The sequence below is a fragment of the Balaenoptera borealis genome, assembly GCF_965194805.1.
Source record: "Balaenoptera borealis genome assembly, contig: HAP1_SCAFFOLD_463, whole genome shotgun sequence".
NCBI classification, from domain to species: Eukaryota; Metazoa; Chordata; class Mammalia; order Artiodactyla; family Balaenopteridae; genus Balaenoptera; species Balaenoptera borealis.
In genome coordinates this window covers 87219-114908 of record NW_028123734.1, presented here as the reverse complement: position 1 = coordinate 114908, position 27690 = coordinate 87219, and the positions used below count along the sequence as shown (strand labels likewise).

The window sequence follows — 27690 nt, the reverse complement described above, 5'->3', positions numbered from 1 at the left end:
AAACATGCATGGTTCTACTGTTGACCAACTATGGGTTTATAATATGATCAATTCATGTGATTTGTCTATAAACCTGGAAGGGCAAATTGAATACATTTTATTTTCTCTCAGAATAAGTGAAGGTACACATCAATCTACAATTGAAAATAAAATTTCATTAAAATGTACTTAAAAAAGAACTCCTTGCCTAGCCCTAGATCCCAGAGGTTTTCTCCCAGGATTTTTTCTAAAAGTTTTATAGTATTATATTTTATATTTAATTTTGTGATCCATTTTTGAGTTAATTAGTGTGAAAGGGGTGAAGTTTGGGTTGAGTTTTTTTAGCCTGTGGACATCCGTTTTCTCCAGCATCGTTTGTTAAAAAGACTAGGCTTCCTCTCTCAGAACGAAATTAGTAAAGTGAAAAAAAAAATGAAACATAAAACTGAAAGTGAAGATTTTTATTCTTTGTAAAAAAGTTTTAATATCTCTCCGTTAATAAACAAATAACAATTTATGGATAGAGTTATGTTAAACAATAATTTTGCAGTTGAATCATGCTCAAAATCAACCCACCAAGTTTGAGAAAAAGACCTCGTTAACTGAACCGCTATGGAGACCAGCACAACTCCCAGGTATATTGGTGAATTTGAGAGAGAACTTGATAGCACATGGCCGCAGTTTACTTGGCTGAGTGCCACCTGCATAGGCACAAATGACCCAGTTCTGAAACTCATCTGGCTCCTGAGCAAACGAAATGTAAAGGACTATGTATTAGTTTCCTGTTGATGCATAACAGATTACCACAAGCTAAGTGGCTTCAAATAACACCCATTTATTAACGTATAGTTTACAGCAGGCTGGATTCAATGGTCAGAGTATCATAAGGCTGAGAGGAAGGTGTTAGCAAGGCAGATTCCTTGTCTGGAGGCTCTAGGAAGACATCTGCCTCTAGGCTCATTTAGGTTGTTAGAGTACGGTTCCTTGCTGTTGGAAGTGTTAGGTCCCTTATTTTCTGGCTGTCACCCAGAGTCCTTTCTCAGCATCTTAAGACCACCCACATTCCTTTTCATGTGTTTTCCTCTGCCTTCAAGCCAGCAATGATCTATCAAGTCACCTTGTACATCAAATCTCTCTGACCTTCTCTTCTGCTGCCAGATGGAGCAAACTCTGTACGCAAAGTGCTTACCTGATTGGGTCCAGTCCACCTGGATAAACTCTATGTATTAAGATCAATCCATTCAGTTTTAACTACAACTGCAAATTCTCTTCACAGCAGTATCCAGATTAGTGTTTGAATGAAGAATCAGAGAACAGGAATCTTGGAAAACCAGGTTTAGAAATCTTCCTACTATAAGCCTGTAATGACTTAAGCGCATTTAAGCCCTTCTGGGCTTTCCCAGAGGGGTCTTGTAGTTGATGATGAAACATTCTAGTTAGTTACCATGTGATATTTACACATTAATCCTCTACATCTTCCTGGGACCTGCGATGTCCTCCAGCTCTTCCACATTCATCAGGTTCCATAAAGTTCCTCAAAGGCACTACCATCCTCACCTGGTGTGACCGAAAATTCCACCAGTGGCAAAGCAGGAGATTCCTTGAGGTGCCCCTTGATGAGGGGCAGGAGAGAGGACATGGTCTTCTTTTTTGCTTTGGTTTACAAAATTTAAAGACGTATCAAAATTTCAGAGCTTTTGTTGACAGTTTTTTTGTTTTCACGTCTAACTCTTTGTCCTCTCCTCCACGGGGCTCAGGCATCAATGAATGGACCTGGTCCAGGTGATGAATCTAACTAACAGGAACAACCAGGATTTGACCCGGACCAGACCTCCTCTAAGATGTCTAAGTTTTGGTCTCACTTTAACTCACGACCAATAACTTCACAAGGGCCCTCATTGTTGCCCAACAATTCTAACATATTCCTTTGTCTGTTCACTCTCTCATGCTCCTAAATTATTTCATACTTCACATCTTCTCTTTCTGAAAACTTCCCAAGTCTCCTCCTCAGTGACCACCCTCAGCTGATGACTTGCTTCTGCTGACTAAAAACAATTGCACAGCGTGAGAGTTGTGAGTTAAGTTTTATCTGGGGCAAAATGAGGACTATAGCCTGGGAGACAGCATATCGAATAGCTCTGAGAAAGTGCTCCAAAGAGGAAGTGGGGAAGGTCAGTATATATGTGATTTTGGTGAAGGGGGAGTACATGCAATCAAGCAGATATTTTTTGCAGAAGGTCCTGCTAGTTTCGTGAAGGTTACTGCTAGTCATGAGGAGCAGACATCACCATGAAGAATTTTTTAGTGCTTTTCTAAATATGAGGAGATGCAAGAATTGGGCTCATAAAATCATCTCCTGAAAATATCTAACTGTCTAAGGACCTGTTCTGCCAGTTTTTTCCAGAGCACAGAGTGCCTCATTTCTGATCTCCACCCTGAATTCCTTTCAGGGGGTGATGAAGGTCAGCAGATGCAGTGGCTCATAATTTAATTTTTGTAGAGGTAGATGGCAAGTGCCAATTTGTATGTGACATTTCCATAGGCCTGAGAAGACAGAAGCAATCGGAAGGCAACTTCCCTATTTTCCCCACATCTGCCCACCTACAGGCCATTGTGTCCATGCACCCTGCCTTCCCTCCTGACACAGTGGATTCACTGTCCATGCCCCGTTCAGAGACCAAACCTTCCACTTTGCACCAGAATCTATCTACTCTCTCCAACAAAAAGATACAAGGCAGTATACTGCCCCAGATATTCAACACCACCACCTCATGGATAAACAATAAAAATTTTATTTAATCATTACAATCAGCATACAATGGTACCATACTTTTTGCATCTTAAAAAATAAATACATAATACCTCTTTTGACCTCCATATCCACCTCTAAATACTCCTCCATTTCTCTTCTCCAACTTACATATATACTTGAAATTTTCTTTTTTTAAATTGAGGTACAATTGACATAGAACATTATATTACTTTCAAGTATACAACATAATGATTCAATATTTACATATATTGCAAAATGATCACCACAACAGATCTAGTTAGCATCCATCACCATACACAAGAATTTTTTTCTTGTGATGAGAACTTTTTTTTTTTTAATTTATTTTCTTTTGGCTGTGCTGGGTCTTTGTTGCTGCATGTGGGCTTTCTCTAGTTGCAGCAGGCAGGGGCTTCTCATTGCAGTGGCTTCTCTTGTTGTGGAGCACGGGCTCTAGGCACGTGGGCTTCAGTAGTTTCAGCATGTGGGCTCAGTGGTTGTGGCACATGGGCCCTAGAGCGCGCAGGCTTCAGTAGTTGCAGCACGTGGGCTCTAGGGCACACGGGCTCAGTAGCTGTGGCTCACTGGCTTAGTTGCTCCAAGGCACGTGGGATCTTCCCGGACCAGGGATTGAACCCATGTCCCCTGCATTGACAGGCGGATTCTTAACCACTGCGCCACCAGGGAAGTCCTGATGAGAACTTTTAAGATCTACTCTCTTAGCAACTTTCAAATACGCAGTACAGTATTATTAACTGTAGTCACCATGCTGTACATTACATCCCTATGACTTAATTATTTTATAGCTGAAAATAAATTTTATTTTAAATGAATTTTATTTTATAGCAGATGCAAACTATTATATACAGGATGGATAAACAACAAGGTCCTACTGTATAGCACAGGGAACTATACCCAAGCACAGGGAACTGTATCCAATCTCCTGGGATAAACCATAATGGAAAATAATATTTTTAAAAATGTCTCTATGTGTATAACTGAGTCACTTTGCTGTACAACAGAGATTGGCACAACATTGTACACCAACTAGACCACAATTAAATAAATAAATAAATAAATAGGATGGCAAAGAGTAGAAATCAATCAGTCTCCTTCCTTTATGTTTAAAAGTAAGCATGCTGTTATGTTAAACAAAATTCAAAATTGAAATTACGTAAAAATTCCTACAGAATTCATTCTGCAGAAGAGGCTGAGGAAATAACAAGCATGGCAGCCATAGCAATACAATAAAATATGAGTCCTATGGGACCACAGAGCTCTTGCTATCATTAGCAGTTGAACAGAAGTGGAGAGTCAACATCAAATAGCAGCTACCTGGATCTGTAACAGCTAAAATAATACTCATATGATTATAAATATAAATAGCACAGGGGAGAGAAATGGGCGTGGGTTTAATAAGTTGAAATTCAAGTATAATTCCAGAATGAAAACCAATTCCTTAGGACTGATTATGGCAAGATAGTTGTACTTTATATACTTTATCTTTTGGTACATTATTAGAAACTTGTGCAAACATCAGAGCACCTTATTACTTTTCCAGCACAAGAATTATTGATTATAAGAGACACCGTTAATACTTTAAGAGGACTAAAAGAGGAAAAATAAATACTAGATTAAATATGCACTTTAATTTTAAAATTCATACTGACTAGTAAGTATGAAATAGTAAGTATGAAGAACATGTCTAACCACTGAAGGATCACAGCAACAGTCTCAACATACTGATTAGTAATTAGACTATTTTAGTAGCTTCAGTCAGGGTGGATACCACATTACAAAAGGCACATTAATGAACAAATGTAGCTCTAGAGGAAAACAAACAGGAGATGAGGATTCTGAAAATTTTTCCTTAGAACTCAATGGCCATGTCTAAGATTGGCTGAGAGTATAAGACCTAACGGAGGAGTAGTAACATATGGAAGTAAGATCCAACTAGCTAAGAAAAGATAGGTGAATACCACGGACATTGGTTTTCAAAGAGGGATGTTTGTAATGAACCCAGACTCTCCTGGTCTGCCTGGAGCCCTCTCAGCAGAGTTGGACAACACTTGCAGGATGCTATACAAAACAACATCTGTGGCACAGAAAGTTTAACTAGAGGACTGACATGTGTGCGACCAGAGGACATGCATTTAAGAGGGACTTTAAGGATATCTAGTGTGACTCCACAAGTCCATGGATGAGTTAACCAAGGCCCAAGGAAGAGAATAATAATGCAGTTGATAAAGAGCTGGGCTTGGTCTAATCCAACTTTGCAAATTTAGTGATAAGACTAAAATTCTAGAGGGTCACCACTTTTCATTCTGAGAGCCCTGAATTTCAAACTCAGAGCTGTTTTTTCTCAGGAGATGGGTTCTCAGGCAGCTGCTTCCTGAAGAACATACACTGCTAATAAAAGACTAATACACAATTAAACATTCTAGCAGTCCTCATTTATTTGGCTTACATCCTCATATTCCCCTTTAATATTTTTAGACACTATCAAGGTTTACAATCCTAATCCAGTATAAACTGTAAACACACACATATACATACACAGACAGGAAGTTTCTTTCAGAAGTTTCGTAATTTTCTACGGTCTTTATTACAAAACTGTATCCCATGGAGTGCACAGCTTGGGAAGTCAACGGCATTTCCTTTCTAAATCCCTCTTTGTTAAGTCATGCCTTTAAGTGCACTTATAGCACCAAACTCAGGGCTATTAAAGGCAAATTGATAATTTTTCACGCTGAAATCTATCTATACTTACCCACCTATTTTTACCATGGTGGTACTCTCCAAAACTTTGAAGTCACTCAAGCTGATTTTTCCCAGAAGGAACTCATTCTATTAGTAAATGTTAATGCCAAGAATATAGATAATCACAACAAAAAGAATAAAATACCTAGGAATAAACCTACCTAAGGAGGCAAAAGACCTGTACTCAGGAAACTGTAAGATACTGATGAAATAAATCAAAGATGACACAAACAGATGGAGAGATGTACCATGTGCTTGGACTGGAAGAAGAAATATTGTGAAAATGACTATACTACCCAAAGCAATCTACAGATTCAATGCAATCCCTATCAAATTACCAATGGCATTTTTTACAGAACTAGAACAAAAAATCTTAAAATTTGTATGGAGACAAAAAAGACCCCAAATAGCCAAAGCAGTCTTGAGGGAAAAAAACGGAGCTGGAGGAATCAGACTCCCTGACTTCACACTATACTACAAAGCTACAGTCATCAAGACAATATGGTACTGGCACAAAAACAGAAATATAGATCAATGGAACAAGATAGGAAGCCCAGAGATAAACCCACGCACCTATGGTCAACTAGTCTATGACAAAGGAGGCAACGATATACAGTGGAGAAAAGACAGCCTCTTCAATAAGTGGTGTTGGGGAAACTGGACAGCTACATGTAAAAGAATGAAATTACAACACTTCCTAACACCATACACAAAAATAAACTCAAAATGGATTAAAGACCTAAATGTAAAACCAGACACTATAAAACCCTTAAAGGAAAACATAAGCAGAACACTTTTTGACATAAATCGCAGCAAGATCTTTTTTGACCCACCTCCTAGAGTTATGAAAATAAAAACAAAAATAAACAAATGGGACCTAATGAAACTTAAAAGCTTTTGCACAGCAAAGGAAACCATAAACAAAACAAAAGGACAACCCTCAGAATGGGAGAAAATATTTGCAAATGAAGCAATTGACAAGGGATTAATCTCCAAAATATACAAACAGCTCATGCAGCTCAATATCAAAAAAACAAATAACTCAATCAAAAAATGGGCAGAAGACCTAAACAGACATTTCTCCAAATAAGACATACAGATGGCCAAAAAGCACATAAAAAGATGCTCAACATCACTAATTATTAGAGAAATGCAAATCACAACTACAATGTGGTATCACCTCACACTGGCCAGAATCGCTGTCATCAAAAACCTACAAACAATAAATGCTGGAGAGGGTGTGGAGAAAACGGAACCCTCCTACACTGTTGGTAGGAATGTAAACTGGTACAGCCACTATAGAAAACAGTATGGAGGTTCCTTAAAAAACTAAAAATAGAGCTACAATATCATCCATCAATCCCCCTCCTGGGCATATACCCAGAGAAAACCATAATTTGAAAAGATATGTGCACCCCAATGTTTTTTGCAGCACTATTTACAATAGCCAGGACATGGAAGCAACCTAAATGTCCATCAACAAAGGAATGGATAAAGAAGATGTGATATATATATATATATATATACACAATGGAATATTACTCAGCCATAAAAAAGAACAAAATAATGTCATTTGCAACAACATGGATGGACCTAGAGATTGTCATACTGAGTGAAGTAAGCCAGACACAGAAAGACAAATATCATATGATATCACTTACATGTGGAATCTAAATAAATGATACAAATGAGCTTATTTACAAAATATAAGTAGAGTCACAGATGTAGAAAACAAACTTGTGGTTACCAGGGGATAAGGGAGGGGGAGGAATAAATTGGGAGACTGGTATTGACATATACACACTATTATATATAAAAGAGATAACTAATAAGAACCTGCTGTATAGCACATGGAATGCTACTCAATACTCTGTAATGGCCTATATGGGAAAAGAATCTTGAAAAAAAAAAAAAAAAGTGGATACATGTATATATATAACTGATTCCCTTTGTTGTACACCTGAAACTAACACAACATTGTAAATCAACTATATTCCAATAAAAGATTTTTAAAAAGAACATAGGTAAATTGCTCTCCTCAAGAACCTTTATACTCTTTAAATTATTTCATACTGCATGACAGTTAGTAATAGCAAAGAAAAGTGATTTCAGTTACCCCACAAATTGGTACTATAGTGCCGTGAAGACACTTGCTTGACTAGGATGTTAGTGCACTGTAATTTTCTGATTAATTAAAATATCTAGGTTTCTTAAAGTTATTTATTTAATGTAGCCAATAAACGGCTGATAGACACTAAATTTAATAAAAGAGGAGAAAATCAGGATCTCCAATACAGGGAAACCAAAATGGTTTAAAAAGTTATCATGCATTACTATTAAGATTAAACCTCAAGGGAATGAAGTCAGGGAAGATAGTGAAGTTGGAAGCACCAAGAATTCATCTCTCTACCTGGACAGCAACTGTACTAGGAGAAACTATCAGAGGTGGATACTTTGGAACTTTGGAGTTTATTTGAACACTTGTAACTTCAAGGGGATAGCTTGGCTAGGACATTTTCATTAATTTTGGTTTATTTCAACCATTAGGGTGGTTGCAGCTACTCAGCCCCCTACCCCAGCCCCATACCAGACAGCTGTGAAGAACGTAACCCAAATTTCTGGAGCAGCTTCCTCTGGAGCCAGGGTGGCCAATAAGATCCTTGTCATCCACATGTAGGTTCTTGGTTCTAACTGTGAATTACTGCTCTCACTGCTGAAGTGTGGATATGGAGGCTGGCCACCAATGTTCCAACTGCCACCAGCTGAAGTAATTTCCAGGAGGTTTAAAAGAGCCACCTGTTTTTTTGTTTGCTTGCTTTTTGTTTGTTTGTTTGTTTTTGATATTCAAAAGCAACTATGTATATGGGGGAATTTAGAAAGCCACCATGCATACCTAGGGAAATATGGAGCTCAGAAAAGACATGCAGAAGATCTTAAGCTTTTACTCCAATACAGAGACACCTTATAGCAACTTTTTAAAGTACCAAACTCTGAGGAAAAGGGAAAATCTGATTTCCCCAGTTTCCATGTTATCAAATTCAAAAGTCCAATTTTCAATAAAAAAACAACAAGGCATACAAAGAAACAAGAATGTATAGCTGATTCAAAGAAGCAAAATAAAGCAACAGAAAATGTACCTGAGGAAGCATAGATGTCAAAATTACTAGACAAAGATTTTAAAACAACTCTTTTAAAGACACTCAAAGAGCTAAAGGAAGACATGGACAAAGGAAAATAATATATTAAAAAATATCAATGAAGAGAATAAATTATTTTCAAATAGAACCAAAAAGAAATTTTGATGCTGAAAAGTACAATAACTGAAATGAAAAATACCTCAAAAGGGTTAAAAAGCAGATTTGTGCAAGTGGAAGAATAAGTGAACATAAAGAAAGAACAACTGAAATTATCAAGTCTAAGGAACAGAAAGAAAAAAGAATGAAGAAAATTGAACAGAGCCTAAGAGACCTGTGAAACACCATCAAGTGGACCAACATAGGCATTGTGGGAATGCCATCAGGAGAAGAGAGAGAGAAAGGAACGAAATGAATAACGCCTGAAAACTCCCCAAATTTAAAGGATTGAAATTGCAATAAATGCATCTACAAATCCAAGAAGCTCAAAAACTCCAAATAGAATAAACTCAAAAATACTCACACTGAGATACATTATAATCAAAATGTTGAAAGACAGAGACAAAGAGGCGATCTTGAAAGCAGCAAGAGAGAAGTGACTCATCACATACAAGTGGTCCCCAATGAGGTTATCTGTCAATTTCTCATCAGAAAGCTTGAAGGCCAGAAGTCAGTGGGTTGATATACTCAATATGCTTAAAGGAAAAAAAACTGTTGATGGGCAACTTTATATCCAATAAAGCTACTCTTCAAAAATGAGGGAGAAATGACACCCCTAGATTTTAAAAAGCTGAGGGAGGTCATTACCACCAGACCTTCCCTCCAAGAAATGTTAAAGGGAGTGCTTCAGGTTGAAATGAAAGGAAGATAGTAACTTGAAGCCATATAAAGAAATTAGGGTAAAGGTAAATGCATGGGCAACTGTAAAAGCTACTATTACTGTAATTTTGGTTGAGCCTGACTTTTATTTTCTAAAGCGTTTAAAATACAAATGCATAAAAATTATTAATCTATTTTATTGTATACAAAATGTGTAATGATGTAATCTATGACATTAATAACAGAAACTGAGGGTGGTGTGGTATAGTAGTGAGCTTTTTTATGTTATTGAAGTTAAGTTGGCATCAATTCAAATTAGATTATTATAACTTTGGGATATTAAATATAATACCCATGGTAACCACCAAGAAAATATCTATAGGATATACGTATAAAGAATTAAGAAGAGAATTGAAATATTTCACTATGAAAAGTTAACTAAAAATAAAGCAGTAATGGAGAAAATGAGGGACATAAAAACCTATAGGCATAGAGAAAACATATTTGTTTTCTGAAAAATGGCAGAAGTAAATCCCTCCTTATCAGTAACTACCTTAAGTGTAAATGGATTAAACTCTCCAATAAAAATACAGAGATTGGCACAATGAATAAATATTTATAATTCAACTATGTGGTCTCTATCAGAGACTCACATTACTTCCAAAGACAAATAGGTTGAACGTAAAATGATAGAAAAAATATTTCATACAAATGATGATGAAAATAGGGCTGGAGTGGCTACACTAATATCAAACAAAATAGACTTTAACTCTAAAAAGTTTACAAGAGACAAAGAAGATGTATCTTAATAAAAGTCTCAAGAAATAATCTAAGTATTCATCGACAGATAAATGGATAAAGATGTGGTATATATACACTATGAATATTACTCAGCCATAAAAAAGAATATAATTCTGCCATTTGCAACAAAGTGAATGGACCTAGAGAGTACTATGCTTAGTGAAATAAGTCAGACAGAAAAAGACAAATACTCTATGTTATCACATATGTGGTATCTGAAAAAATAAAACAAAGGTATATAACAAATTAGAAACAGACTCACAGATATGGAAAACAAACTAGTGGTCACCAGTGGGGAGAGGGAAGGGGAGAAAGGCAAAATAGGGGTATGGGATTAAGAGATACAAACTACTATATACAAAATAGACAAGCAACAAGGATATATTGTACAGCATAGGGAATATAGCCATTATTTTGTAATAACTTTACATGGAGTATAACCTATAAAAATATTGAATCACTATGTCTACACCTGAAACTAATAAAATGTTGTAAATCAACTATACTTCAATAAAAAATTAAATTAAAAAAGGTTCGATATCACAATGAAAATAGAAATTATAAACATTTATGCACTTAATAAAATACCTCAAAATATATGAAGCAAAAAATTGATAGAACAGAAGGTGAGAAATAGAGAGCTCTATAATAATAGTGGTGATTTCAATGCCCTGCTTTCAGTAATGGATAGATCAGTCAGACATAAGAGATGTAAGAAAATAGAGGACTTGAAAAATGCAATAAACCAACTAGATATAAAAGACATATAGAACACTACCCCAAAACAGCAGAATACAGGTTTTTTTCAAGTGCACATGGGACATTCTACAGGACAGATCACATGTTAAACCACAAAATAAGTCTGAATAGATGAAAAGACAGATATCATACTAAGTGCCTTCTCCAATCACAACAGGATGAAGTTAAAAATCAGTAACAAAGAAAACAGGAAAATTCACAGATTTGTGGAAACTCAACAACATACTCTTAAAGACGCCATCACAAGATAAATTAGAAAATACTTAGAAACAAATAAAAACACAACATACTAAATTTATGGGATGCAGTGGAAGTAGTGCTCAGAGGGAAATCTATAGGTGCAAATGTTTACATTGTAAAAAAATGTCAGATCTCAAATCAACAGCTTCATACCATAAGGAACTAGAAAAGGAAAATAAAGCCAAACTCAAAGCTAGCAGATGGAAAGAAACAATAAAGTTTAGAGCAAAGTTAACAAAGTAGAGAAATAAAACAATAGAAAACTATTAATGAAACCACAAATTGGTTCTTTGAAAAAATAAACAAAATTGACAAACCTTCAGCTAGACTGACAAAATAAAAAAGAGAAGACACAAATAACTAAAATCAGAATAACAGTGGAAGTATTACTACAAACCTTATAGAGGCAAAAAGGAATTATAGAAGGATACTATGAACAACTGTAAGCCAACAAATTAGATAACCATTAGAGAAATGGGCAAACTTCTTGAAACACACAAATGCCCTAAACCAACTCACAAAGAAAGAGAAAATCTCAACAGACCTATAACAGGTAAAGAGATTGAATTATTAATCTAAAACTTACCAGCAAAGAGAAGTCCTGGACCAGGTGGCTTCACAAAAGAATTCTACCGAACATTTAAAGAAGAATTAATATCAATCCTTCTCAAGCTCTTCCAAATCATTGACAAGGAGGGAACACTTCCTACCTCATTTTATGAGTCCAGCATTAATTTATATCAAAGCCAGAAAAAAAAATACCACAAGAAAAGTAAATCACAGATCAATAGCCCTTATGAAGATAGATGCAAAAATCCTCAACAAAATATTAGTAAATTGAATCCAATAGCATTTTAAAATAATTACTTACCATGACCAAGCAGCATTTATTCCTGAAATGTAAGAGTCGTTCAACATAAGAATATTAATCAATGTAATGTGTCACATTAATAGAACAAGGAAAAAAACCACATGATTATCCCAATTGATGCAGAAAAGGCATTTGACAAAATCAAACACACTTTCATGATAAAAAAACTTCCAGAAGTCTGGAAATAGAGGGAAAATCCCTCAACCTATTAAAAAATATTTACAAAAACCCACAGCTAACATTATAATCAATGGTAAGGGACTGAAAACTGTCCACCTAAGATAAGGAACAAAAACAAGAATACCCACTTTCACTGCTGCTATTCAACATTCTACTGGAAGTTCTAACCAGAGCTATCAGAAAAGAAAAGTGAATAAAAGGCGTCCAAAATAGAAAGAGCTAAAACTATTGCAGATGACACCATCCAGCATATAGAATACACCAAGTAGAAACTAATAAATTCAGCGAAGTTGCAGAGTACAAGATCAACACGCAAAAATCAGATGTGTTTCTAAATACCAGCAATAAAAAAGGCCAAAAAAAATTTAGGAAAGCAATCCTACTGATAATAGCACCTAAAAGAATTAAATACTTTGTAGTAAATCTAACCAAGCAGGTGAAAGAGTTGTACACTCAAAACTACAAAATATTGCTGAAAGAAACTGAAGAAGGGACTTCCCTGGTGGCGCAGTGATTAAGAATCCGCCTGCCAATGCAGGGGACAGGGGTTTGATCCCTGGTCCGGGAAGATCCCACATGCTGCAGAGCAACTAAGCCCATGCGCCACAACTACTGAGCCTGCATTCTACAGCCCACGTGCCACAACTACTGAGCCCACGTGCCACAACTACTGAGCCCACGTGCCTCGAGCCCCTGCTCTGCAACAAGAGAAACCACCGCAATGAGAAGCCCGCGCACTGCAACAAAGAATAGCCCCCACTCACCGCAACTAGAGAAAGCCCGCTCGTAGCAACGAGGACCCAACGCAGCCAAAAAATAAATGAATAACTAAATAAGAAACTAAAGAAGACAAAAATAAATGGAAAGATATTTATATTCATGGCTAGGAAGACTTAATATTTTTATGATGTTAATACCACCCAAAGCAAGCTACAGCTTCAATGTAATCCCTATCAAAATACCAATAGTTCTTTTCACAAAAATGGAATTTTAGGGGGCCTTAAATAGCTAAAACAGTCCTTAAAAAAAGAAAGAAAACTGGAAGACTCATACTTCCTGACTTTGAAACTTACTGCAAAGCTGTAGTAACTAATACAGAATGGTATTGGCATTAAGGACAGACATATAGACCACTGGCATAGAATAGAGAGCTCAGAAATAAACTCTCACATATATGGTAAACTGATTATTGACAAAGGTGCCAAGACCATTCAATGGGAAAAAGAAAGTCTTTTCAACAAATGGTGCTGGGAAAACTGGATATCCACATGCAAAAGAAGTTGGACCCTTACCTCATATTAAATGCAAAAGTCAATTCAAAATGGATCAAAGATCTAAATTTTAGATCTAAATTTAAGAGCTCAAACTGTAAAACTCAGGGAAAAAAAATTTAAAGTCTTCATTACATTGGATTTGGCAACGACTTAAGGACTATGACACCAAAGCACAGGTAACAAAAGAAACAAATGATAAATTGGACTTGATCAAATTAATGTTTGTGCATCAAAGGATACTATCAAATTATATAAATAAATAATGGGGTAAAATATTTGCAAATAACATCTGATAGGGGATTAATATCCAGAATATATAAAGAGCTCCCACAACTCCATAACACCAAATAACCCAATTCAAAAATGGGCAAAGGACTTGAATAGACATTTCTCAAAGGAGATATGCAAATGGCTGATAAGCACATGAAAATGTGCTCAATATCATTAGTCATTAGGGAAATGCAAATCACAGCTACAATGAGATAAGATAGCATTTTATACCTACTAGGATGGGTTAAAAAAAAAAAAAGAAAACAAGTGATGACAAGGATGTAGAGAAATTGGAACTCTTGTGCATTGCTGGTGGGAATGTAAAATGGTACAGCTGCTGTTGAAAACAGTTTGTTGTTTTTTCAAAAGACTAAACATGAAACTACCATATGACCCGCAATTTCATTCCTAGGTATACATTCAAAAGAATTAAAAGCAGGGACTTGAACATATATATGTACACCAATGTTCATAGCCAAGTTATTCTCAATAGCCAAAAGGTGTAAATAACATGTGTCCTTGAGCAAAGGAATGTCTAAACAAATTGTGATATATACATACAAAGGAATATTATTCAGCCATAAAAAGAAGTGAAATTTTTATATATGCTGCAACATGGATGTATCTTGAAAAAATTATGCTAAGTGAAATTGTCCAGATACAAAACAACAATCATTTGGTGATTCATAGAGACAGAAAGTAGAATAGAGTTAAGGGGAAAGAGGAATTATTGTTTAATTGATACAAAGTTTTTGTTGGGGATGACCAAAAAGTTTTAGATATAGTGGTGATGATTACACAACATTGCAAATGTTATTTGATGCTACTGAATTACACACTTCGGAACAGTTAAAACGATAAATATTACGTTATGCATATTTTACCACTATAAAGAAAAGATCCTCAATTTCTTTGAAGTTAAGATAAACAGGTGAGAATAATGATTTTTAGAAAAAAAACTACAAATATATGTTAATTGAGAGAAAGTTTTTTTGGCAATAAATTTTAAAGGAAGTGTTTAAATTGGACCTATACAGTAAAAAATGATAAACATAATCGATAAAAATCCTTGATAGAAGTTTCATAAGTCACAGAAGTACTTTTTAAAGTTACAGTTTTTAAGGTCACTATGCTTCTCCTTACTTATTTTCATTTTGACTTTATGTCAACCTGAGAAAAAATAACCAGATATGTCCAACAGTAACTCCAGAAAATTAAACAACACAATGCTGGAAAGGTAGAATCCGTCAACTATCCAAGGCACTATAACATAAGTACAGTTGCTATACTGTTCTGAATGAATTACTGAAGTTTTAACAGAAGTATTCTTTTAAAAAGCATTTGACTGAATGACCACTGGACATCAACTCAAGGTAGAAGAGGCATATATAGGATTTCCCATCTCTGATTGTTTCCAGAATTTCATGGTGTATATAATGTAATATCCCAACTCTAGAAAGAAGACCACGTTGACCAAGAGAAAGGCTGCTTTCTTAATCTTAGTTTCTGATCCAAAATTTTCAGTGGTTTTTCACAGTCTAAAAGACAAACCCAAATTCCTTAATGCGACATTATCTGGGGCTCAAAGTATAATATTGCCAATCACTCCCCCAAGTTCTGAAATCTTCCTAGAGTCAAATTGCTTCTGTCAAGTATTCATCACAGATGTGATTCTGCTCAGATGTGTGATTATTTAATTTCTCCCACTGTATTAGACTGAATTTTTGCTCAGCACATATCCCCAGTGCTCAGCAGGAATTAATTAATTAGTTAAGACTATTAGAGCCATCTGTCTATGCATCATCCTTCCTATAAATCCCCTTCTCACCTTTCACCTCCTACCAGGCCTTCTCACCTCTAGCCTCTTACTACTCATCCCATATGAAAACCACCTTCTGATGAGTTTGCTAAAACCCAGTTACATCACATCCCTGTTCCTCAATAAGTTGTATTCAGATCTCAACTTTCTTGGTTCTCCAGATCTCAACTTTCTTGGTTCCTGCCTTATATTTTGCTCCACTCATCTGGCAAACTGGACTATTCACATTAGTCCCAAACATTCCTCCACACATTAGTTAATGCCATGCTCTCTGGCACAAGAGCCCCTGTGCTTCTCTGCCCATTAAAATAATACCCAAATTTCAAAGTTGGCCTAAATGTCACTTCTTCCAGGTAGCTTTCCTCTTATTGCCCTACCTGAAAATGAGATTCTTGTTTTTAACTTCCCTGGCATTGGAGACATACCTCTTTCAAGGCACGCATTATATGGCATGCTTACTTCTCTTAAAATTCTCTTGAAATCATGGATTGGACTGGGTTTACCTCTCTGTCTATGGCACCCTGCAGAGAGTCGATGCAGGCTCAGAGTGCTGGACAAGCTGGAGAAAAGGCCCCTGAACTGCACCAGAGAGCAGGTGAAAGATCTAAGAGAAAGTGTGAGAGCCCTCTGACCCAGGCATTCTAGGCAGATCTTCAACTAACAAGTTGATCTCAAGTCATTGTCACTGCTCATCATTTATCATTGGTGCGCTTAAAGAAATGTATCCATACCACCTCAATGGGCAAAATGGCGCTAGGAAAATGCATATTTAGCTGATACATTTGAGTTTTCACTTAAGATACAAGGATCACACACATTACACACACTTCTCTTTTTTTCATTTCTAACACACATGAATATTAAAGAGAGATACACTTTATTAGTGCTTGTTGTCACCAAAGAAAGTGGTGGGCAAAAGCAAAAACAGCAGAGATGCTCTGAGTGTCCTTATTCTAGACTTTATTGAATTTTAAAAGATTCTAAGGCTCAAACTAGTCCAGTAGAGGCCAAGACATATGCAACTAAAAATCTCATTGGGTACATATTCTATTGTGTAAGCATGGCAAGTGGTGAAAATACACCACCTTACATTCATTTGGAGGTCAATCCAGTACCATCATATGAATTCTTTAGCAATTTGGAACATTTGGGTCAGGCTGTTTATTTGCTGCATTTGAAAATAGGAAAAGAGAGGATCTGGACAGAGAAGAGATCTTGATTAGAATATGTTGGAAGTCCTTTCAAGTCCAAGTTTTGAAATTCCCATTTGAATGATTGGGAGAATAGCTTATTTTCATGATAGAGCTCTTTTCTTGGAACCAAATTCCACAGCTCAGGTACAGAGCAGAAAGAAACAGCCCAGCCCCACCCACTTTATAGCTTGGTGGTGGTGGTCTGGTCTCTGATTAGCAAAGAAGCTGAGGCAACAGGCTACAGTTATGGCAACACTTGGCTTCCTGCAGATTTCCACAGATGAAGGAAGAAAACAGGGGTGATAGTGCGCACGGGCTGCTGTGTATGGCTGTGCATGCTTTTCATTGTACAGTCTGTGCATCGAATATTGCAGCAGCCCTGGACAGAGCTGGGTAAAGGAATACTTACTCGTTTCTTCATCATCATGCATCCTCCGACCTGGAGAATGTGAAGCAAATTTTCAAGAGGTAAAAGTTTACTACATCCAAAGAACAAGTGAATAATGTTATCAGAAATTGTACCCAGATGAAGAAGAGGTGGAATTATTGTACAGTGCTCCTACTGAGTGGTGTATTAAACTGACGACATATTTTAGTCTCTTTGGTGGAAAATCATGACCCATTAGGATTTCTGCTCATAAATATTACTTCTTTTGTGCTTTTCTTTATATTTTTCTGTTTTGTTTATTTATTTACTTATTTACTTATTTATTTTTGGCTGTGTTGGGTCTTCATTGCTGCGTGCAGGCTTTCTCTAGTTGCGGCGAGCGGGGGCTACTCTTCGTTGCTGTGTGCGGGCTTCTCATTGCAGTGTCTCCTCTTGTTGCAGAGCATGGGCTCTAGGTGCGTGGGCTTCAGTAGTTGTGGCATGTGGGCTCAGCAGTTGTGGCGCACGGGCTTAGTTGCTCCGTGGCATGTGGGATCTTCCCAGACCAGGGATCAAACCCGTGTCCCCTGAATTGGCAGGCGGATTCTTAACCACTGCGCCACCAGGGAAGTCCCTTTTTGTGCTTTTTTTTAGCCTAGTTCACTATAAAATTAGACAGATGTTCAGAGAGAAAATTAAGCACTGATATCGGATTGAAGCATTTAGTGTATTTCAAATGAAATACATAGATAATCCTGCCTATTCATGTATGTCCAAGTTGAAAAACAAGTGATTTGAAGGAGTTTAGCCCCATGTTATGCTGGAGAAATTCTACAACCTAAAACAAATTCAGCTCTATTTATTCTGATTCAAACAGAAAACACTTAGGTATCTACAAATACTCATATATGTAAGGTGGTCAAGCAAGTCCTTAGGTGTATTCATCCAATGTAGAAAAAGTTCTGGAGATCACATTCATATCCAGAGACCATACATAATGTAATCCACAAGAAAGATCTTCAGCTACATACCTATTCTTCCCACCAGATATTAAATTATATCTTTATACAAACTAAAAGTTATTTTTTCATGATTTATGTAAATAAGTTAAGCATGGAAATGGTATTCAAAATATATTTATACATATGCATAATAGAAAATTTTAAATTGAAAATGGCTAATCAATTTTATAAGGAAAATTAAATATGATAAAACTAAGAATATAGTATAAGTTTTGAAGCAAAATATTGTTGTCTATACCATTTTTATTTTAGATATTTTTAGTTTTTATTGAAGTCACTATAGTTTGTCAATGACTTTCGGGAAATTAGAAAATATTTTAATATATTTACAATCACTATGCCGCCATTACTCAGGTATCTCTAAAGGGAAAGGAAATCTGTATTTTAATTCTGGGAGGAGGAATAAGACCTTGGTCAAGGCTGAAGTTGGTAATTCAGAGTTCCCCTTTTTGCATAACCGACATTTCGTAGTTCCTATTTCTGAGTGATCAGGTTATATAGATTCTCATACTTCTCCCAGTCCCTCCTTATTTCTGTCATCAACCATTTCCCCTCCCTTATTGTTTATCTTAAATTGCATGGCCTCTACCAGGCTGCTGGTCTTTCCAGTGGACCTTAGTCCCTGGGCTTCATTCTCCCCCTCCATGTCTCTCCTCACATTTCACACTGCAGGGCACAGGTGCAGATTCACACCCAGACACACCTTCGCACCACACTCACACTTCAAAAATTAAAAAAACAGGACATTAAAAAAAATTACCATTGGTATTTTACAGGCTCAAAAAAAACAGGCTTATTTTACCATTTATTTATATATTTCCTCTATGGTGAAGTTTCTATACAAATATTTTGCCAATTTCCTTACTGGATTTTTTTCTTCTATTGCTGAGCTGCAAGTCTTCTTTACATACCCTGAATATAAATCCTATGTCCAATATATGTTTTACAAGTATTTGCTTTCAGTCTGTGACTTGTCTTTTTAATTCCTTAACAGAGTATTTTGAAGAGCAAAAGCTTTTAAATTTAACAAAATCTAGTTTATTAGTATGTTGTGTCCCATATATCAATAAAAATTTTTATGAGTCTATATAGAAACTCAGAACTACAAATATCTTCTCATAGTTTTTCTACAAGTTTTATAGTTTTAGCTCTTCCATTTAGGTCTATGATCCATTCTGAGTTTATCTTCATATATGCTTTGAGGTAAGAGTCAAAGATCATTTTATTGAATATGTATATCTAATTGCTCTAGCACCATTTATTGAAAATATGTCTTTCCCCTTTGAATCACTTTGGCACATTTGTTGAAAATCAACAGACCATCCCTTTATGTGTGGATTTAATTCTGGACTCTATTCTCTTTCAGTGATTTACATATCCATCTTTACACGTCTCATACTGACATGATTATAGTAAGTCAAAATCAGTTGGGGTAACATTCCCAACTTTGTTCTTATTTACCACAATTGTTTTGAACTAACATCTTAAAAATATTGTTTTCTTGGCTATTTTGGCCCTATTTCTGCCATATACATTTTGGAATATTCTTGCCAGCTAGGTAAGTACCACCTTTGGGATTTTTATTAGACTTGTATTTAGACACATTTGAGGAAAATTGATATTCCTTTAATAACGTTTTGGGACTTATCCAATGTTTTTCAATAAAATTTGAAAATGTTCTTCCATAAAGGACATAAACACATATTCTTTTAGATTTATTATTGGGCATTATATATTTCTGTAAACGATGTCTTCATGTTTCCTAATAATTTGTTGCTGTGATATCTAACTGCAATCGATTTTTAGGGTAATACTCTTATATCCTGCAAACATGCTAAACTGTCTTTGAAATTCAAAAATTTGTTTAGAGTTTTGTTTCCATGTTGACAACTATTTTATCTACTGCTAATAATGATTATGTTTCCTCCTTTATATTTCTTTTTTTTTTTTTTTTAAAGTATTTATTTATTTATTATTTATTTATGGCTGTGTTGGGTCTTCATTTCTGTGCGAGGGCTTTCTCTAGTTGCGGCAAGCGGGGGCCGCTCTTCATCGCGGTGCGCGGGCCTCTCATTATCGCGGCCTCTCTTGTTGCGGAGCACAGGCTCCAGACGCGCAGGCTCAGTAATTGTGGCTCACGAACCTAGTTGCTCTGCGGCATGTGGGATCTTCCCAGACCAGGGCTCGAACCCGTGTCCCCTGCATTGGCAGGTGGACTCTCAACCACTGCGCCACCAGGGAAGCCCTATATTTCTTATACATGATAGTTTCGTTTCTTGTCTTACTACCTTAGCTAGGCTTCCTAGCACAACGTTGAATAGAGCAGTGACAGTGGGCATTCTTTTCACGTTCCCAATTTTAAAAGAAATGGTTTAAACCCTTCACCTTCCAGTATGATGTTTATTTTGTTTTGTTTTTTGATTTTTGTTTTTATCAAGTTAAAATAAGTATCTTTTCATTTCTAGTCTGCTGAGGTTTATGTTGTTGTTGTTCTGGTTACTATGAAAGGATGTTAAATGGTGTCATGGGTCGTTTTCTGTAAATACTGAGATAATCAAAAGTATCATGTCTCTTTTAATCTATTAACAGTGGCTTACACTAATAATTTCTAAAAGTTTTATCATTTTTATTCCTGAGGCAATCCTTGTTTTTGTCTTTCATTGGGTGTTGATTCTTCTTGAATATTCTGCACACCACACCCCATCCTCAACATCTACTTCCAGAGAACCCAACCAGTGACAATGGTTGATTATTGCATTTTATGACAGTTTCAAGCCACCTGGTTATGACATTCTTAAATACCCCTAATCCTACTGGCTTCCAAACTTCTTGCCTGACACTCCCTCTTCTGCCACCTTATAATCTTACCTATAGGTATATCCAGGTTAAACATTACAGTTTCCACAAAATCTCTTTTTAGTGCCCCTCAACTTCCTTATGGCAATGACGTTCCACTCTGCTTGCAAAGTACTTTGTTGTGATATGTAAGTTAAATTTATGAATAAAAATCAAATAATTACCATAAATTTGCTGTCAAGGTTTTTAGAGACTAGAGAAAATAGATAGGAGAATGATTGGACATAGAAGGGAACAAAGCAAATAATGAATGAGAAATTAGGCACCTAAAGTAGAAAACAGATTTACAGACTAATCCGTGATGGCTGGTACCCAATGGCCTGTAGTGTCAAAACAAGTCATGTGGCCAAGTGAATTGGGAGAGCAGGACAAGTAGGAGTGGTGTGTTAGAACTAAGAATATGTTCACAACTACATCTCTGAGGAGGATTACCTCTCCTCCTGCCTCACTGTAGAAATGTCACTGAGTAAAAACGTAGGAGTTCATAATTCCTTTGGATGTCGGTAATTAGCATAGACACGACCTTATTTCTCCCCAGTGGTATTTCTTTAATAATCCTGATTCCATAACCTGTGTGTCATTTCTTATGGCTTAGCATGGTCCTCACTCTGGGGCTCTACACCTTAGGTTGAATTGGTTTTGCCGGATGTTTTTAAGAAGAGGAAACACGGAAGATAACATAAGAACACTAAGTGCCTTGCAGAGAGCACAAAAGGAAAAAAAGCACAGAAGAGGCAGTTGGAATGCATGACACTGCAGACCAGAGCTCTACTGTTGCTTCTTACCCTACCTTGAGACCTCTTTGACTGTAAACATTACATTTTACTGTACTGGCTGACTCTGCCATTTTCTTTAGGAATTATGAAGCAAACAACAACAAAAACTTATACAGTGTGGTCCTATCTCTTTTGTTAGTCACCTTGTCTTGCAATTCTTCCCAAACCCTATGACTAGTCATTTTGAAAGCTTTTATTATTGCCTAATGCACTGTTATATTTTTGTTGCTGTTGATTTCCTCTCCCCACTCTGTGATTTCTAGTGTTGTCTTCTAGGAATACCTATCCTTTTCACCTGGTGAAGTCACACTGCAATGTTTGGACCAAGACGTGCATGGCCTCACCTGAAATGCTTTCTCCAGCTCCCTCAAGTCAGAGCAAGTGACCACCTCTTCCAGATGTCCTTACGATTTTCTGCAGAACTTTAAGTTTTCTTTGGTACACTGTTAATGTCCATTTTCCCCAATTCGTCTTTGCTATCACCCCTCTCCACTTCAGCATGTAACATGGGGTAATGCATATGGCAGACAATAATGGGGGCTGAGTAAATCAGTAAGAAAATAAATGAATACTTAATGATACCAAAGCACACTTCCAAAATGATATATTCATTACAAATCAAAATCTCTCTTTCACATTCCTTAGTAGATAGTATTTCTTCTTGTCTATTTTAGAGAAAGAGGGTGGACTTTCCTCTTCGAAGGCATTTGATCTATCTTTTAATTTGTATCAAGGATGCAGGGTGCCTTTAGTCTTTTATTAGCATAGTATTACCTTGTCATCAACAATAATTCAATTTCAGCTTTCCTGATTCCATAAGAAATATTATTCCAAAGTATTACCGTGTCGTCAACAATAACTCAATTTCAGCTTTTAGTAGAAAAGCTGAAATTGAGTTATTGTTGACGACACGGTAATACTATTCTAAAGTCTTAAAGAAATGTAAGTGTAACACAAGCTGGAACTTGGTGAGAACACGGAAATAGCTATGGATATATAAACAATCAAGCAAGCAAACAAAGCCCTAATACGGATTTGATAGCTTGGCAAAAAGTTGTGGTGTGCATCGTATAGTCACGTGATACAGATAGAAAAGCCCTGAATTCCTTAACTTGAGATATCTGGTTTTCCTTAATTAACAATAATCTTTTGATGTTCGGACTACCTGCCCTTTGTTACAAAACTTCTATATAACCTGGCTCCCCGCCTTGCCTCCTCGGAGCAGCTTCTCAGAGCTATCTGAACTGCTGTCTCTCGGTCTGCAGTCCTCATTTTGCCCCAAATAAAACTTAACTCGAAAAAAAAAAGAGCCAGGGGACACATTCATTGGAAGCCATGTAATCCTTTTTTTGTTCTAGAGAAACAGAAAACTTTATTGTACATATACGAAAGTGTTATTTAGTTGTATTATCGAAGTCACAGAATTCTTAAGCATTTATTCTGGAATTATCAAGTTGCTTTGTTCAATTTTCATATTATATTTTCTATCTTTATAATATGTTAATTTTAAGATATTCACACTCTGCTTTAAAGTCTGCCTATGGTATACTTGACCCCATAGGGTTCTGTTATTGTTGTTAAAAATCACACAAATATGAAAAAACTTATTGAAAGAAAAAGTAAAATATTTATGTGGGTGGATATATATACATATACATGTACATGTACATGTTTATATGTATAGATGTGTGTGTGCATTTTAGATCTCTGTGTATGTATGAATTTTCCAAAGTTCTAAAGGCAACAGAGAAGGCATCCAGTTGCTCTGACTGAGAGAGCTGGAGAAGGTATCTCAGGCAATGTGACACTTGCATTGATGATAAACAATGCAGTTGGGAATTACCCAGATGCAACATACATAAAGTGCCTAATATCTATTTTTTATTGCATGAAAATAATAAGCATCCCATGAATCAAGAACCATCAATAAACATAAATGACATGAATTCACAGCAGAAGTAAACAAATACTGCAGATCTACCATGAGTGAGGCTCCGTACTGATCCCGATTAAAAACACCGAACACAAACATTAAAAGGAAACGTGAAAGGCATTGGCTTGATGTTCCATCTAAAGCTTATATTCAATACAACATCTATGACTCCTGGAGGAAAAGAAAAAGCCTTTTCTTAAATTCATACAATAAGGAATACACTATCTCCCTTTTGGACTGATCTAATTGTTACAAAACAAGAACTATTGTGATGAAATTTGCTTCCAAAAATTATGCAATTTTCAAGATTGGCCCTAATTTTATTTTCTATTCTGCATTTTAAACACATGCACTTCCTTAAATTAATAATCACTTGACTTTGTTTCTAGATAGTCTACCATGTGGGTCACTTTATTTTAGAAATATTCAATGTCTCTCTTAAAATGCAGAGTGGATGACTGAGCAAAGTAGTAGATAGGATCTCTTTCTACACAACTTTTTGACATTCTTCTACTTGTCTTTCCCCACTAATAGATTTTCTTATATTTTGATAACATATTTATGACAAACACAGAGTGGTATATTTTCATTTTAAAGGGTCATTTTCTGTATAGGTCCCTAGAAGTTTTGGAAGTCCATTGAAAGCCAGTAAATGAAGAAAAAAGTGTAAGTTAAAATTTTTTGTGTGTGATCAAACGTCAATTCATTTGATGTCATTATTATAAAGTATCATTAACACTTTACAAAAAATTCAAAGTACCCAAAGGGCCTACAATGCCTCAGGCTTCTTTGAGACACTTAAAAGAGAACATATATAAGTAAAAGTCAAAAGAAAGATGCTCCTTAGGAGAATTCAGTGATCACACGGCTGTATTTGTGATTTAAACATCTTACCATGACCTTCAGGAGACATAGTGGGAGTCTTTACAGCTCAAAACCAAGTTCCTGAAAGGGCAGCTCCCATGGAGTGTAACGTGCATGTCTGCATAATCATTGATTACCTTTGGGAATGAAAGCCATAAAGAATATTTAAAACTGCCTGAGGAATTAAAAAGCAGGAAGTTCTAATCTTTGGGTACAGTATACATGTGTTTCTTTTCTCTTTTTGCTCAACAAAAGTCTTAGAGTTCATTGGAACCATTTGCATAAACATAATTATAAACTGGAGTATCATCAGCAAAAAACAGGTTTTAGGAGAGTCATGTTACTCAGACTGGAAGCCTGTGGTAAATGTATATATGTGTGTATGTACATACTTATTTTTGGTAACCAAATCAAATCTCCCTTCTCGTTAAAGTCTATCCTTTGTGGAGCCCTCCTACACTGTTGGTAGGAATGTAACTTGGTACAGCCACTATGGAGAACAGTATGGAGGTTCCTTAAGAAACTAAAAATAGAGCTACCATATGATCCAGCAATCCCACTCCTGGGCGTATATCCAGAGGAAAACATGGTTTGAAAGGATACATGCTCCAAAATGTTCACTGCAGCACTATTTACAATAGCCAAAACATGGAAGTAACCTGTATGTCCAACAACAGATGAATGGATAAAGAAGATGTGGTACATATATACAATGGAATATTACTCAGGCATTAAAAGGAACAAAATAGTGTCATTTGCAGCAATATGGATGGGTCTGGAGATTATCATCCTAAGTGAAGTAAGTCAGACAAAAAGACAAAGATCATATGATATCGCTTATATGCAGAATCTAAAAAAAAAAAAAATGATACAAATGAACTTATTTACCAAATAGAAACAGACTCACAGACTTAGAGAGCAAACTATGGTTACCAGTGGGGGAAGTGTGGTGGGGGGGTCAGACTGGGAATTTGGGATTGACATGTACACACTACTATATTTAAAATAGAAAACCAACAAGGACCTACTGTACAGCACAGGGAATTCTGCTCAATATTCTGTAATAACCTAAACGGGAAAAGAATTTGAAAAAGAATAGATACATGTATATGTATAACTGAATCACTTTGTGGTACACCTGAAACTAACACAATATTGTTAATCAACTATACTCCAATATAAAATAAAAATTAAAATAAAGTTTACCCTTTGTAAGATGAAAGCAACCTCTCTGCCGCTCAATGTAGTGAAAATAATTGGTGTTGGTATAGTCTTGTCTCAAACAATATTGTGGATTGGCTGTTTCTTTTGATGAAAACCATACATCCATATTTCAACTCAGTTCAGTTTGACTCCAAAGCCAAGAAAAAAAAAAAATCACAGTATGCAGGCAAAACAACATTAATGAAAGATTTAACAGCATCTTTGAAGAAAAAAATGGGTTGCGATAGAGGAATGGTGAGGATCAGAACACGGTCCTGATCTTCCTCAGTCATGACATGCAGAGAAAGGAGGGCTGCCAGACTGATCCACATGTGCTTCCCTGTGGTATCAGCAAAATTTGTGGTAATGGGGAGCCGTCCTCTTTACCACCAAGCTTCTTTCTGAAGTACAAACATCATAGGTCAGAAGACAGACACTCAGTGCCAAAAGGGAACCTGAAAGAAAGCAGGAGTGCAATGCAAAGAGGCATGAAGAAGGTAGAGCAGTGGTTCCCAAGGGTTGTGGAGGACTGAACCCCATGGGTCATTTGGAAAAGTAATGAAATTATGTGTGTTTGGCCCAGTGATAGGCACTGAGTGGGAAAGGGTCAGGGATACTGCACAGCCTGTCACACAGGCAATTATCACAGTCAACTTCTGATTGTCCACATATACATTCATATGGGTGAAAACACTGTGTTTACATATGTTGTGACTGTCCCAGCCTTTTGATAAAGATCCTCTTGTCTAGAAATACCTGAGGCACTCACCTGGGTCCATACTGCTCATAACAAGCCCCAAAGACAGTTCCCCCACTCAGGCCACTGCTGTGGCTAGACTGGCCCTTGTAGTTCTTGTTATGATTGCAGGACACATCTTAGCAAAAACCATCAGGGAATTTTGAGAAATAATATTTATTACTCACAGGTCCTGAAGGATACACAGCATGCCTGAGGGCCACACAGCAAGGTAGTGGGTTGAGAAGGCGAGAGTGGGGACCTGGGGCTCTGCATTTATTAGGGTCAGAGGGTGGGATATCTAGAATTTTGCAGGTTCACTCCTTATTAGCTAATTTAAAGCATAAGAGTGGGAATTAGGGCACAGGGAGGAAGAGATGGGATCACTCAAGTGGTCAGTTATCTAGGTTATGCAGGGCTATCTGAAAGGGGAAATTCATGAGTGAGGGCAGCCTAATTCCTTATCTGGTTGTTTTGCTGGTAGCTGTGTCATACAGCTGGCAATATGTTTCTTCAAGAAGGATGTCTTTTGAAATGGATGCCTTGGCAATCAAAAGCTTAATGTCAGGCCCTTACACTACAGCAAGAATCTAGTACCAACTCTGTTTTGTGTATTTATAAATGATTTTTACACGTGTATAATGTATGTAGAAATTTCCAGGAATGCAACTGCCACTTATATCAAATGATAATTCTTTATTTGTTTGAAATTTATCAACGGTTGTTTGCATTTTGGAAAAATTACTTCACCGGTGACCCTGAGATATTTAAGCCAAGACCCCTGCATCATTCTGCACTCAACACCACATTCATAGTTATTCCCCTTAGAGATGAATGCATCTGACCACTGCATGATGTCTTTAACATACTTATGGCTGAGCATATTTTATTGAAAATTATATATTTTAATTTTTCATTTAGACACTACAAATACTTACATAAATACACATATGAGGGGTGTGTGTGTGTGTGTGTGTGTGAGAGAGAGAGAGAGACAGAGACAGAGAGAGAGAGAGACAGAGACAGAGACAGAGAGACAGAGAGAGAAATGGTAAAAGGTAAAA

The 27690-nt window shown here is 36.4% G+C and overlaps 1 protein-coding gene and 1 long non-coding RNA gene across 6 annotated transcripts in view; both read right to left on the bottom strand.

Moving 5' to 3' along the window:
* The window catches only part of LOC309621446 (uncharacterized protein), a 583198-nt gene that overhangs the window by 468758 nt on the left and 86750 nt on the right, over positions 1–27690 (bottom strand). For 2 of the 5 annotated variants that reach the window (XR_014240024.1, XR_014240027.1), the window contains one exon: positions 24718–24824. The exons of the other annotated variants lie outside the window; for them this stretch is intronic. The gene's annotated coding sequence lies outside the window, so the exon portion shown is untranslated. Of the gene's footprint in view, positions 1–24717; positions 24825–27690 lie in introns of those variants that run through there. 5 annotated transcript variants of the gene reach the window in all.
* Positions 2756–7023, bottom strand: LOC309621449. Its single transcript, XR_014240033.1, has 2 exons — positions 6124–7023; positions 2756–5042 (listed from the first exon to the last, which is right to left on the bottom strand). It is a non-coding gene; the product is annotated as an uncharacterized lncRNA (long non-coding RNA).